Genomic DNA, 11,727 nt, shown 5'->3' on the forward strand with positions numbered 1-11,727 from the left:
AATTCAAGATCCTACTGATGACCATGAAACCGTTGTCAATTGTTGGAAAAACCCATCTGGTTCATTAATGTCCTTTAGGGAAGGAAATCTACTGTCCTTACCCAGTCTGGTCTATATGTAACTCCAGAGCCACAGCAACGTGGTTGACTCTCAGCTGCCCTCAGGCAACTAGGGATGGGCAATAAATGTTGGTCAGTCAGAGACTCCCATCTCCCATTAATAATCTTTTAACAATCACATGTGGGTGACTCCCATGAATCATAGAATCTGTAGAATCTCTACAGTGCAGAAGGAGGCCATTCGGACCATCGAGTCTGCACTGACCACAATCCAACCCAGGCCCTATCCCTGTGAAATATTTATTCTGCTAATCCCCCTGACACTAAGGGACAGTTCAGCATGGCCAATCAACCTACCCCACACATCTTTGGAGTGTGGGAGGAAACCGGAGCACTCAGACAAAATCCTTGCAGACACGGTGAGAACGTACAAACTCCACACAGACAGTGAGCCGGGGCTGGAATTGAACCTGGATCCCTGATGCAACAGTGCCAACCACTGTACCACCCTGCCGTCCAGTTCCTTCAGTTATTGGCGATTGTGCGAAGGAGCAGAAATGTCTTGTGGGAAACCATGACACCTGGATCATACTCATATTTGAGAAACCAATGCAGAGATCCATCTTTCCAATCAGAATACAGGTACAGCAGACAATAAAAAAGGCAAATGGCATGTTGGTCTTCATAGCGAGAGGATTGGAGAATAGGGATAGGGATGTTTTGCTACAATTGTATAGGACGTTGGTGAGGCCACACCTGGAATATTGTGTGCAGTTTTGGTGTCCTTATCTGAGGAAGTCCTTGCAACAGAGGGAGCACAGCGAAGGTTTACCAGGCCGATTCCTGGGATGGCAGGTCTGTCATAAGAGGAGAGACTAAGTCAGTTAGGATTATATTCACTGGAGTTTAGAAAAGAGGGGATCTCATAGGGACTTATAAAATTTTAACAGGGTTAGACAGGGTAGATTCAGAAAGAATGTTCCTGATGGTGGGGGAGTCCAGAACTAGCAAAATACTGCCAGTGCTGGAAATCTGAAATATAAAGGGAAAATTCAGCAATGTCTTTGGAGAGAGAAATATGTTCACATCTGCAATCTGCCCTGGTTCTGATTAAGGGTTACTGATCTCTGTTTCTTCTGCACAATTACTGCCAGACATGCCAGAATTTCCAACACTTTTTATTTCTATTGGAGCAGAAACAATCCTTTACCAGCTCTACAAAAATCAACCAGATTCCTGTGAGTCTCTGGCTCTCCTTTAACACAACCCTGAGCTCCTGCTTGGCTTGGAATTAAACATGAATTTCAAATAAAAGTTAAGGTACAAAGAGAATATAAACAATTTAATGAACAAAAAACACACACACACACACTCAAAGCTAAAGAATAAATGGATCATTTAAAAAGTGAGTAATTAATAAAAATGAACATTAAAAAGTACCGGCAGCAGAGCTAATTAAAAAAAAGCTTCTTCCTGCCTTTTCCACTGATGGAGTAGAGCTGGAGAGAGACAGACTGGGGCCCGGTCCAGTCCTGGTCACCACAGGAACAGGAGGGTACTGGAACTGGGGTACAGAGTTACGTGTAATTAACACTTGCATTCACCTCTGAGAGGACAGACTCTGAGCTGGCCCCAGCAGAATTCTTAAGAAAAGTGGGATCAGAAGTGGGTTAACTTTCAACCTGGGCTTCTTCCTCCTAGTCTCAGTGATGTGGAGATGCCGGCATTAGACTGGGGTGAGCACAGTAAGAAGTCTCACTGTTCCTTCATCAGGTGAGCGCAGGATTTGTTTCACAAACAGGGCATATATAGACACAAACTCAATTACAAGGTAACGTTAGAACGCGAGACTTAGCAGGGAATCAAGCCTTTACAGGTATGGACAATGTGAGCGGAGAGAGGGTTAAGCACATGTTAACGAGATGTGTGTTGTCTCCAGACAGGACTGTTAGTGAGATTTTGCAAGCCCAGGCAAGTTGTGGGGGTTACAGATAGTGTGACATGAACCCAAGATCCCAGTTGAAGCCTATGCGGAATATGCGGAACTTGGCTATCAGTCTCTGCTCAGCGATTCTGTGTTGTCGCGTATCTTGCTTTGGAGAACGCTTACCCAAAGATCAGAGGCTGAATGCCCGTGACTGCTGAAGTCTTCTAGTCTCAGAATTCTCTCTCTCTCACTCACTTCCCCAGGGAAATTTGGAGATTAATATCATTGAGGAAGAGTTTGGACACGGCTGTGAAGGTGGAAGATGCACTCCCATTCCTCCCTGTCTAACACTCCAACAGGCCTCGCTGTAGCTGCCACTCCTTCCAACCTCCCTGTGCCAAGGGCTAGACCAAGGGGGAGACTCACATGCAGGGACTCACTGTGTGCTGAGGGAGGGGTTGGGGAGTGGGTAGTGGAGAGCAGGCACAGAACGATGGAGATGCCAGCAATCATGGTTGGAAGGGGAGACGGGGAGGAGATGGGGCAATGCCAGCGATGATGGAGGAGGATGGAAAGGGAAGGGACGATGATCCGGGGGGGGAGGGGTGTTAAAAAGGGATAGGGTGATGAGGTGATAATGGGGGCAGCGGGAAAGGGGAGTGATGATCAGGGAAGGGGGTGAGAGGGGAAGGTTGTTGGCAATGATAGTGTGGGTGGAAAGGGATGGTGGGGATGATCAGGGTGGGGAGGTGAGGACCACCCCAATTACCTCCATGGTAAGTGGAGTGGGGTGGGGGGGGGTGGGGGGCTGATTATTTTTTCCCAGTGATCAGGGCGCTCTTTAAAACGGCGGCCTGTACTCAGTGGAGCCAGTTCCAGGCTTTAAGAGCCCCTTACTCACCAGAGTGATGGTACAAACCATGCCAACTCTCTTTTTGGCAATTAAAGGGACAAGATCTGGAGAGAAAGCTGGCCAGCGAAGCTGGAGATTTCCACAACTGTTTCTCCTCCAGAACTGACACTCCCAAATTCTCATCAGATCCTGCTCTATGAAACTACCATGAATTATCGCAAAAAATCCATCCAATTTACTAATGTCCTTTGAGAGAATCTGTCCTTACCCAGCCTGGCCTACACGTGACTCCAGACCCACAGCAATGTGTTGACTCTTAACTGTGCTCTGGAATGGCTGACCGAGACATTCAGTTCAACTAGGGATGGACAACAAATGTTGGACTTGCCACTGACACTAAACCCCATTCAAACATTAATAGAGAATATGCTTGTTTCGATTTGTTATTTGTGGGGATTGTCGCTGAGGCCCAGGAGGAGGTGTTTGACATTTATATTCAGTGAGAGTGCTGAAACATCAATTCTTCCCTCAGCCTTACACTGCCACAGTGAAGCCCTTCATCAGATCATTCACTCCCTCAGCCGTTTTATTCTGCCGATTCTCCCCCACTATCATGGCCTCAATTCTCGAGAATGTGTCCTGTTGGAGGGACACTGCGTGATGGCATTGCCCCCTGGAGTATAATCTTTCTGAAAATAATTGGCCAGATACCTGGCACGCTGCCAATAATGCGGCACTCTGCCTGGCGTCTCTCTCGAGGTCAGAGTTAGCCAGCTGCTGGGGAGGGTGGGACTGGCGCATTTCAAGAGCAAAGCGATTGAGGCAGTAACTGAAGTAATTATTTCCAAACATGTTAAATAAGGATTCGCATCAGAAACTCAGAATGGCAGAGTTCAGCAAATCTGTGCTGAGCAAGTTCACTGCCAATGTGTTAAGGAGCACAGTCTATCAAGTGAAATTCTACACTGGTTGGAATTACACACATCAAGAGCATGCTGATTCTGAAACCTTGGGTGATCTGCAATATGTAAATGACATTTACACAAGAAAGGCACATAGTTCACAGCAGGTAATGGACTGATTTACACCATTTCAGTGGAGTTATTCAGCTTAACCTCCAGTTTGCAGAGGTGACAGTCACCAGTTTAAACCTGCAGCTCACTCAGCTGCTGCATTTAACAGATATAAAACCATCAGCGTCACATTGCCAATCGCCCTATTGAGTATATAACTGACTAAGGAGCAAAGATCCCACTATTAACTTCAATCAGTATGTATCCCATTTGAAAGGAAGACTTTGAATTTATAGAGGTGCAGCACAGTGGATAGCACTGCTGCCTCACAACGCCAGTGACCCAGGTTTAATTCCTGGCTTGGTCCACTACCTGTGCAGAATCTGCACATTCTCCTTGTGTTTGCATGGGTTTCCTCCCATAGTCCGAAAGATGTGCTGGTTAGGGTGCATTGGCCATGTTAAATTTCCCTGACTGTTGCGACTAGGGGATTTTCACAGTAACCTCTTTGCAATGTTAATGTCGTGTGTTTGTGACGCTAATAAATAAACTTCACAAAACTTTTAAAAAATGCAATTCAAATTCTCAAAAGCGCTGCCTGGGAAGGTCGGAAACCTCACAACCTTTAAAAAATATTTGGATGAGCGCTTGAAACATCATAACATTCAAAGATATGGGACAAGTGCAGGAAAATGGGACTAATGTTACTTTACTGGTAGATATTGTTGGTGCAGACTCAATGGGCTGAAGGGCCTTTTCTGCATTCTATAAGGCTATAATTAGACCTGTTTTAAAAAGGGCAGAGGAGGATAAACCAAGCATCTACACGTTAGGTAGCTGAATTAAGGGAAATTTTTAGAGACTATAATCCGGGGAAGTATAGGCTAGATGAAAGTTAACATAAATTTCCTAAAGGCGAATTTTTTAAATGAGAGTGCCACGGTGATACAGTGGTTAGCATTGCTGCCTCAAAATGCCAGGGACCCGGGTTTGATTCCTAGTTTGGGTCACGGTCTGCGTGGAGTCTGCACATTCTCCCCGTGTCTGCGTGGGTTTCTTCCCGGTGCTCCGGTTTCCTCTCAGTCCAAAGAACATGCTGATTAGGTGAATTGGCCATGTTAAATCCTCCCTCAGTGCACCCGAACAGGTGCCAGAGTGTGGCAACTAGGGGATTTTCACTGTAACTTCATCGCAGAATTAACATAAGCCCATTTGTGATACCAACAAATAAACTTTATTAAGATCACTGATAATCTCAAGCTTTTTACAACTAATCAAGTGTTTCTGATGTGTATTACATTATTGTAACACAGCGGCTAATTCACACACAGCAAGATCCCACAAATGGCAAGGTGATAATGATCAGACAATCTGCTTTATATGTTAGTTGAGAGATGGATTTTTACCAGGCCATCAACGACAGATTCCCTATTCTTTCTGAAATAACTTAAAAGAAAATTTACTCCGTTCTTAAAGTTACAAAGTCGATGCTCAGAATGTTCCAGGCAAAATCCAAATCCATTCCCCGCTTGCTGCAAAAACCAAATTCAAATTGAATCTAATTCATGGTTCCCAGAAGAGAGACAAACACAATCCAACCTGACATGAAAGGCATTGAACCCCATCTTGGGCTTGATCTGATTCTTGATCTGAGCCAAAAGGCTGACTCTTCTTTGAAGTCATTGCCACCCCGGCAGACAGACAGAACCTCGGTCTAACATCTCAGCCTGAAGGACAGCAGTTCTGCCAGTGAAGCACTCTCTCAGTAATGTCTTCCTAAGCCTTTGGAGTGAGCCTGGAGCCCACAACCCCCAGCATAGAGCCAAGGCTGCTTTCCACTCAACCACAGTTCACACAAATAGGTAAAGGACTAAAGAGATCACGGATATGAAGGGAGAAGCAGGAATCAGGATATTGAATTCAATGATCAGCCATGATCAAAATGCACAGTGGAGCAGGCTCAAAGGGCCAAATGGCCTCCTCCTGCTTCTAGTTTCTATGTTTTTATGTTAATGACGCTTTTGATGCCTTTATAATGCAGATTTGAGAGTCAGATTTTGAGCTATGTATTTATGAAGCACTCTAATTATGTTACAGTTGTATAAAAAGCTTTGGAGAGAGTACAGAAAAGATTTACCAGGATATTGCCTGGTACGGAGGGCAATAGTTAAGAGGAGAGATTGGAAAAACTGGGATTGTTCTCCCTGGAAAGACGGAGGATGAGTGGTGACCTCAGACTTGTGCATCTTTTTCCTGACGGGAGAAGGTGGAAGAGAGTATGTCTGGGTACATGGGGTCCTTTATTAAGCTGGCTGCTTTTCCGAGGCAGCGGGAAGTGTAGACTGGCAGAAGACACCAACAGAGCATTGACCCAAGAGGTTAATCATTGTCTATGATGCCATGTTCCTCGATGTTCTGCTCCAGAAATCCAGTTGGTAAAGGATGACGCTGGATACATTCTTTAGTCAATCTTACAAAGTGAAAGGATTTTCCAGCTTAAATATTCACAATCCAGTGTGGCCAGTAAGGCAGATAGTTGGGTTTAGACCCTGGGTTGTTAAAATGTAACCAGTAACAACTTTGTATTTAATGTAATGTGACCAATGAGAACACGATGTAAGGGTCAGCTGACCCAGTAAACTATGGAACCAATTACAGAAGGATGTAATAGTCAGCTGACCAGCTGTCTCACTATAAATGAGGAGCTATGTAGAGTTGTGGGGGGATTGGAATGAGGTCCCAATTTTGGAGTAATGATGTTTCTTTATTTCACTCTTTCTTTGATTTATAAGTTGGAGTAAGTTTTGTTATATTTTCATCAGCTGCATTTTGAAGAATTCCTTCTGAAGAAACAGTGGTAACTCACACATTACAAATGAACGTGAGAAGATGGTGGAGAGAGGGAGATCAATGGAGGGTCTGGGAGGGGGGTGGGGAGGGTGAGGTGCAGCTCACTCCAAACTCTGTTCAGCTGGTTATGGATGCTGAACCTTGGGTCTATCAATGAACAGGATACTCCCAGAGTAGCGGCAAAATGTCAGCTCTTTCCTCTCTTTAAAGGGAATATGGAAGTTAAAAACCTCCCTTTCTTTCTTGTTGGCCCTCCCTCCAGTCAGTACCTGGCACACTGCCTCCTGGTGGCTGTGTCTGTCCCTGCCCTGCTGCAGTGTGAATCTTTGGAAGGGCCCTCACAGCACTCAGAATGTGTAAAATTACCTCTGAATCGCAGCACAGGCATTTCCCACAAGCTGTGGGTATTGAGTATTTCTTATCTTTTCCTGACATGACTTCAATTCCTCGATTGTCTTGTTTCCACTGGCAGGAATCCTGGGGCTTAAAATGCACAACCAAGTAAATATTCCTCTAATTGGCCAATTAACATAATGGAATTGCAAATTCCACCTCCCGCAGGCATTGCATTCTTGTAAACTAACAGATTGGAGTTAAATGTGCCAGTTGGCAGGTTGGAGTTGGCATCCTTTCCTGCACTTCACCTTCTTCCCCACCCGCTCCCCAACCCATACCCTCATTCTTGTTAAAATCGCCCCCAATCTTTCCGCACATCGGTTTGCAAATTAATCCTTTTGAGTGAAGACTGAGTCCTCTTGTTCTGATGGGACAAGTTGGAACAATTTGCCATGGTCAACATTAGCAGGTCACTGTGGAATTCTAAAACTACAATCACATCATCTATCAACATTCTCTTCCCAGTGCCAACCTGCCCAGTTCTGTATTTTTTCTTTATAAACTAATTCCTCCACACCTTCAATCATTCCCCTGAAGAGGGGACATAGAACAAATAAATTCTGGGTGCCCTGGATGATGCGAGAGAGAGGTAGAGGTGAGGATGTAAAGGAAGAAATGTGTATACGACAGATAAGGAGATGACGATGTTGGACTGGGGTAAACACAGTAAAAAGTCTCATGACACCGAGTTAAAGTCCAACCAATTTATTTGATAGTAAACCCACAAGCTTTCAGAAACACTGTTCCTTCGTCAGGAAAGTCCTTTTTACTGTACGACAGATGTCAGATAGAAAATACAATGGAAAATCGTGCTGAATGTAAAAGTACCAGAGGGGAGGTGTTTAAAAAAAACTATTAAAAGAAGCTGGCGACAGCATGAAAATAGACTTGAGGTGTTCTTGAGTCAGTGACCTCAGACTTTTGTATTCTTTCCCTGGTGGAAGAATGTCTGGGAGGGGGTGGGGTCCTTCATTATACTGGCTGCTTTCCCGAGACAACAGGAAGTGTGGACAGAGTCAATGGACGGGAAGCTGGTCTGCGTAATGGACTGGCAGCTAGAACAATGAAGAGTACAGTACAGGAACAGGCCCTTCAGCCTTCCAAGCCTGTGCTGACACATGATGCCTTTCTAAAGTCCCCCTGCCTCTACCCGGTCCATATCCCTCTATTCACTGCCTATTCATGCATCTGTCAAGATACCTCTTAAACATTGCTATTGCATCTAATTCCACCACCTCCGGTAGCGGATTCCAGGCACTTGTCACTCTCTGTGTAAAAAAAACTTGCTTCTCACATCTAATATAAAAGAGAACGCCAAGATCTTCTACAAATATATGAATAATAAAAGGGTGGTGATAGAAAGAGTTGGACTAATTAGGGATAACAAAAAGAGGGCTTGTATGTGGAGACAGAAGAAATAGCAGAGTGTTAAACAAGTATTACATAACTGTCTTTACAAAGGAAGAAGATGTTATTCAAGTCACAGTGAGAAAGGTGGAAACTGGTACGCTAAAATAATTCATAGTTGAGAAGGAGGAGGTGTGAGGCTATTTTTGTTTAAAATTGATAAGATACCAGGACCAGATGGGATATATCCAAGGCTACTGAGGGGAGTGCGAGCAGAAATTGTGAGGCACTAGTGATAATCTTCCAGTCTTCCTTAGGCACAGGCATGGTGCCAGAGGACTTTGTTCAAAAAGGGTTGCAAGGACATAGCTGGCAACTACAGAGCAATGAGTCTGATTTCAGTGATAGGGAAACTATAATCAGTATTTGGAGGCAGAAGTCTTTCACTAAAATCCCTTTATTTACAAACTCTAACAGCAGTACACAGTACTCGCAGTCAGCAGTCTATCTCTGGGAGTGCCAGAGGAACTGACACTCCAGGTTAAATACAAGGCAAAGACTCCCAGATTGGCCCATCAATTGGATCCGTAATCTGGGACATCTTTTCGCGTTCAACCAAATAAACGAAATCAAATTAACTTCGGGACAATTCAAAAAGGAGCAGCTCCCTAAAAGGAGGGGAACTGCCTGAAACAAAAGACAAAGCGGTAAGGAAACATTAAATATCAAATTAAAATGTGATTAAAGGGGTCAATAATACACCCCAGTCAATCCTTAAATCAGGGTGTTCATACTCCAATAGGCCAATCTCAAGTGCCTGATCGAAGTCATTACAGAAACTTGTGGAAACTATAGTTGGGACAAAATCAGTAGTCACTTAGACAAGTGCAGGATAACTAAGGAAAGTTAGCATGGATTCATTCAGGGAAAATCATGTTTAACTTGCTGGAATTTTCATTAAGGAGGTATCAGAGAAGGTTGATGAGGTCGATGTGGTGTATGTGGATTTTCAATAGATATTTGATACAGTCACACAACAGACAAAATTCTAGCTCATGGAATAAATGGGAAAGTAGGCGCTTGGATAAGAAATTGGCTGAGTGACAGGAAACAGAGAGTGATGACAAATTGCTGTTTTTCAGATTGGAGAAAGACTTGCAGTGTAGTTCCCCAGGAGTCAGTATTGTAACCCTTGTTCTTCCTGATGTGTATTAATAACTGTGTTCAGGGCATGATTTCAAAATACAAAGATTGGAAACGTTGTCATCTTTGATGAGGATAGTCCTGTAATTCAAAAGGACATAGACAAGGATATTTTGGCCCTGGAGGGAGTGCAGAGGAGGTTTACTAGGCTGATACCGGAGTTGAGGGGATTGAGCTATGAGGAGAGGCTGAATAAACTAGGCTTGTACTCGTTAGAGTTTAGAAGAATGAGGGGAGATCTCATTGAGACGTATAAGATGATGAATGGGATGGATAGGATAGAGGTGGAGAGACTCTTCCCGCTCAAAAAAGACAGTAGGACTAGGGGGCACAGCCTCAAGATAAAGGGGAGGCGGTTTAGAACGGAGTTGAGGAGGAACTTCTTCACTCAAAGGGTGGTGAATCTCTGGAATTCTCTGCCCGTTGAAGTGGTGGAGGCTGCCTCGCTAAATATTTTTAAGAAGCGGGTTGATGGGTTCTTGATAAGAGAGGGGATTAAGGGTTATGGGGAGAGGGCGGGAAAGTGGAACTGAGCCACAACAGATCAGCCATGATCTTATTGAATGGCGGGGCAGGCTCGAAGGGCTAGATGGCCTACTCCTGCTCCTATTTCTTATGTTCTTATAGACATGTTGGTGGATTGGGCAGACAAGTAGCTGAACAAGTTCAATGCAGGGAAGTGTGAGGCGATTAACTTTGACAGGAAGAATATGGAGAGACAGTGTAAAATAAAGGAAGAAACTCTAAAGGAGGTGCAGGAACAAAGGGCATTGTATATGTACACAAATCATTGCAGACTCAATGGGCAGAATGGCCTCGTCCTGCACTGTAGCGATCATGGAAGGTGGCAGGGCATGTTGAGGGAGGAGTTAATAAAACATGTAGCATTTTGGGATTTATTAATAGGAGCATTGAGTACAAGAGTGAGGAAGTCATGTTGAATTCTAATAAGACACTAGTTAGGTCTTATCTGGAGACTGCCTCCAGTTCTGGGCGCCATACTTGAGGAAGAATGTGAAAGCATGGGAGAGAGTACAAAAGAAATTCGTAAAAATGACTCCAGGAACAAAGAACTGTAACTATGAGGATAGATTGGGACTGTTATTCTTGGAGAGAGAAAAGAAGGCTGAGGGGAGGTTTTGATTGAGATATTCAAGATCCTGTGAGAATAGATAATGAGAGACTGTTCTCCCTCAAAACAGCGTCAAGAACCAGAGGACACAGATTCAAAACAAATGGCAAAATCAGTAAAAGTGGATGAGGAAAATTTTTTCACCCAAAGGGTGGTTGCAGCCCAGAATGAACCATCTGAGAAGGGAAGGTCGATCAGATTATTCAGAAGAGAATTGGATTGCTGTCATCATAAAATAGATATTGTAGAATCCCTACAGTGCAGAAGGAGGCCATTCAGCCCATCGAGTCTGCACCAAAAACAATCCCACGCAGGCCCTATCCCCTTAACCCCACATATTTATCTGGCTAATCCATGCATCCAAGACACTAAGGGGCAATTTAGCATGGCCAATGCACCTAATCCACATATTTTTGGATTATGGGAGGAAACTGGAACACCCAGAGGAAACCCACAGGGAGAACGTGCAGACTCCACACAGAGAGTGACCCAAGCCGGGAATCAAACTCAGGTCCCTGGTGATGTGAGACAGCAATGCTAACCCCTGTGCCACCGTGTTGCCCTGTCTAAAAGAAAGAAAATGTGCAAGATTACGGGGATAAGGCTGGGGTGTGGGCCTTGGTACAATGCTCTTTCAGAGAATCAATGCAGACTTTGATGGGCTGAAGGGCCTCCTTCTGCGCTGACAGGATTTTGTGATTTTGGGCGCCCAGATCTGAATCCTTTCAATTGCTGCAACATCCTGGGTGGAATTTTCCCATCACACCAGCCACGGGAATCATAGTGAGAGGGCCACAGACCATGCAAAGATCCAATGACCTCAGGAGGGAATTTCCAGCCTTTGGGGTAAGGCGTGGCTGGAAAATCCCACCCTGTCTGTACGCTGACTAGACCAGTATGGCTCAGCCATTAACTTATCAAAGGAAGGATTAACTCACCATTTCGGT

This window comes from Carcharhinus amblyrhynchos, chromosome 20 (assembly GCF_965287045.1).
Source record: "Carcharhinus amblyrhynchos chromosome 20, sCarAmb.v2.hapA, whole genome shotgun sequence".
NCBI lineage: Eukaryota > Metazoa > Chordata > Chondrichthyes > Carcharhiniformes > Carcharhinidae > Carcharhinus > Carcharhinus amblyrhynchos.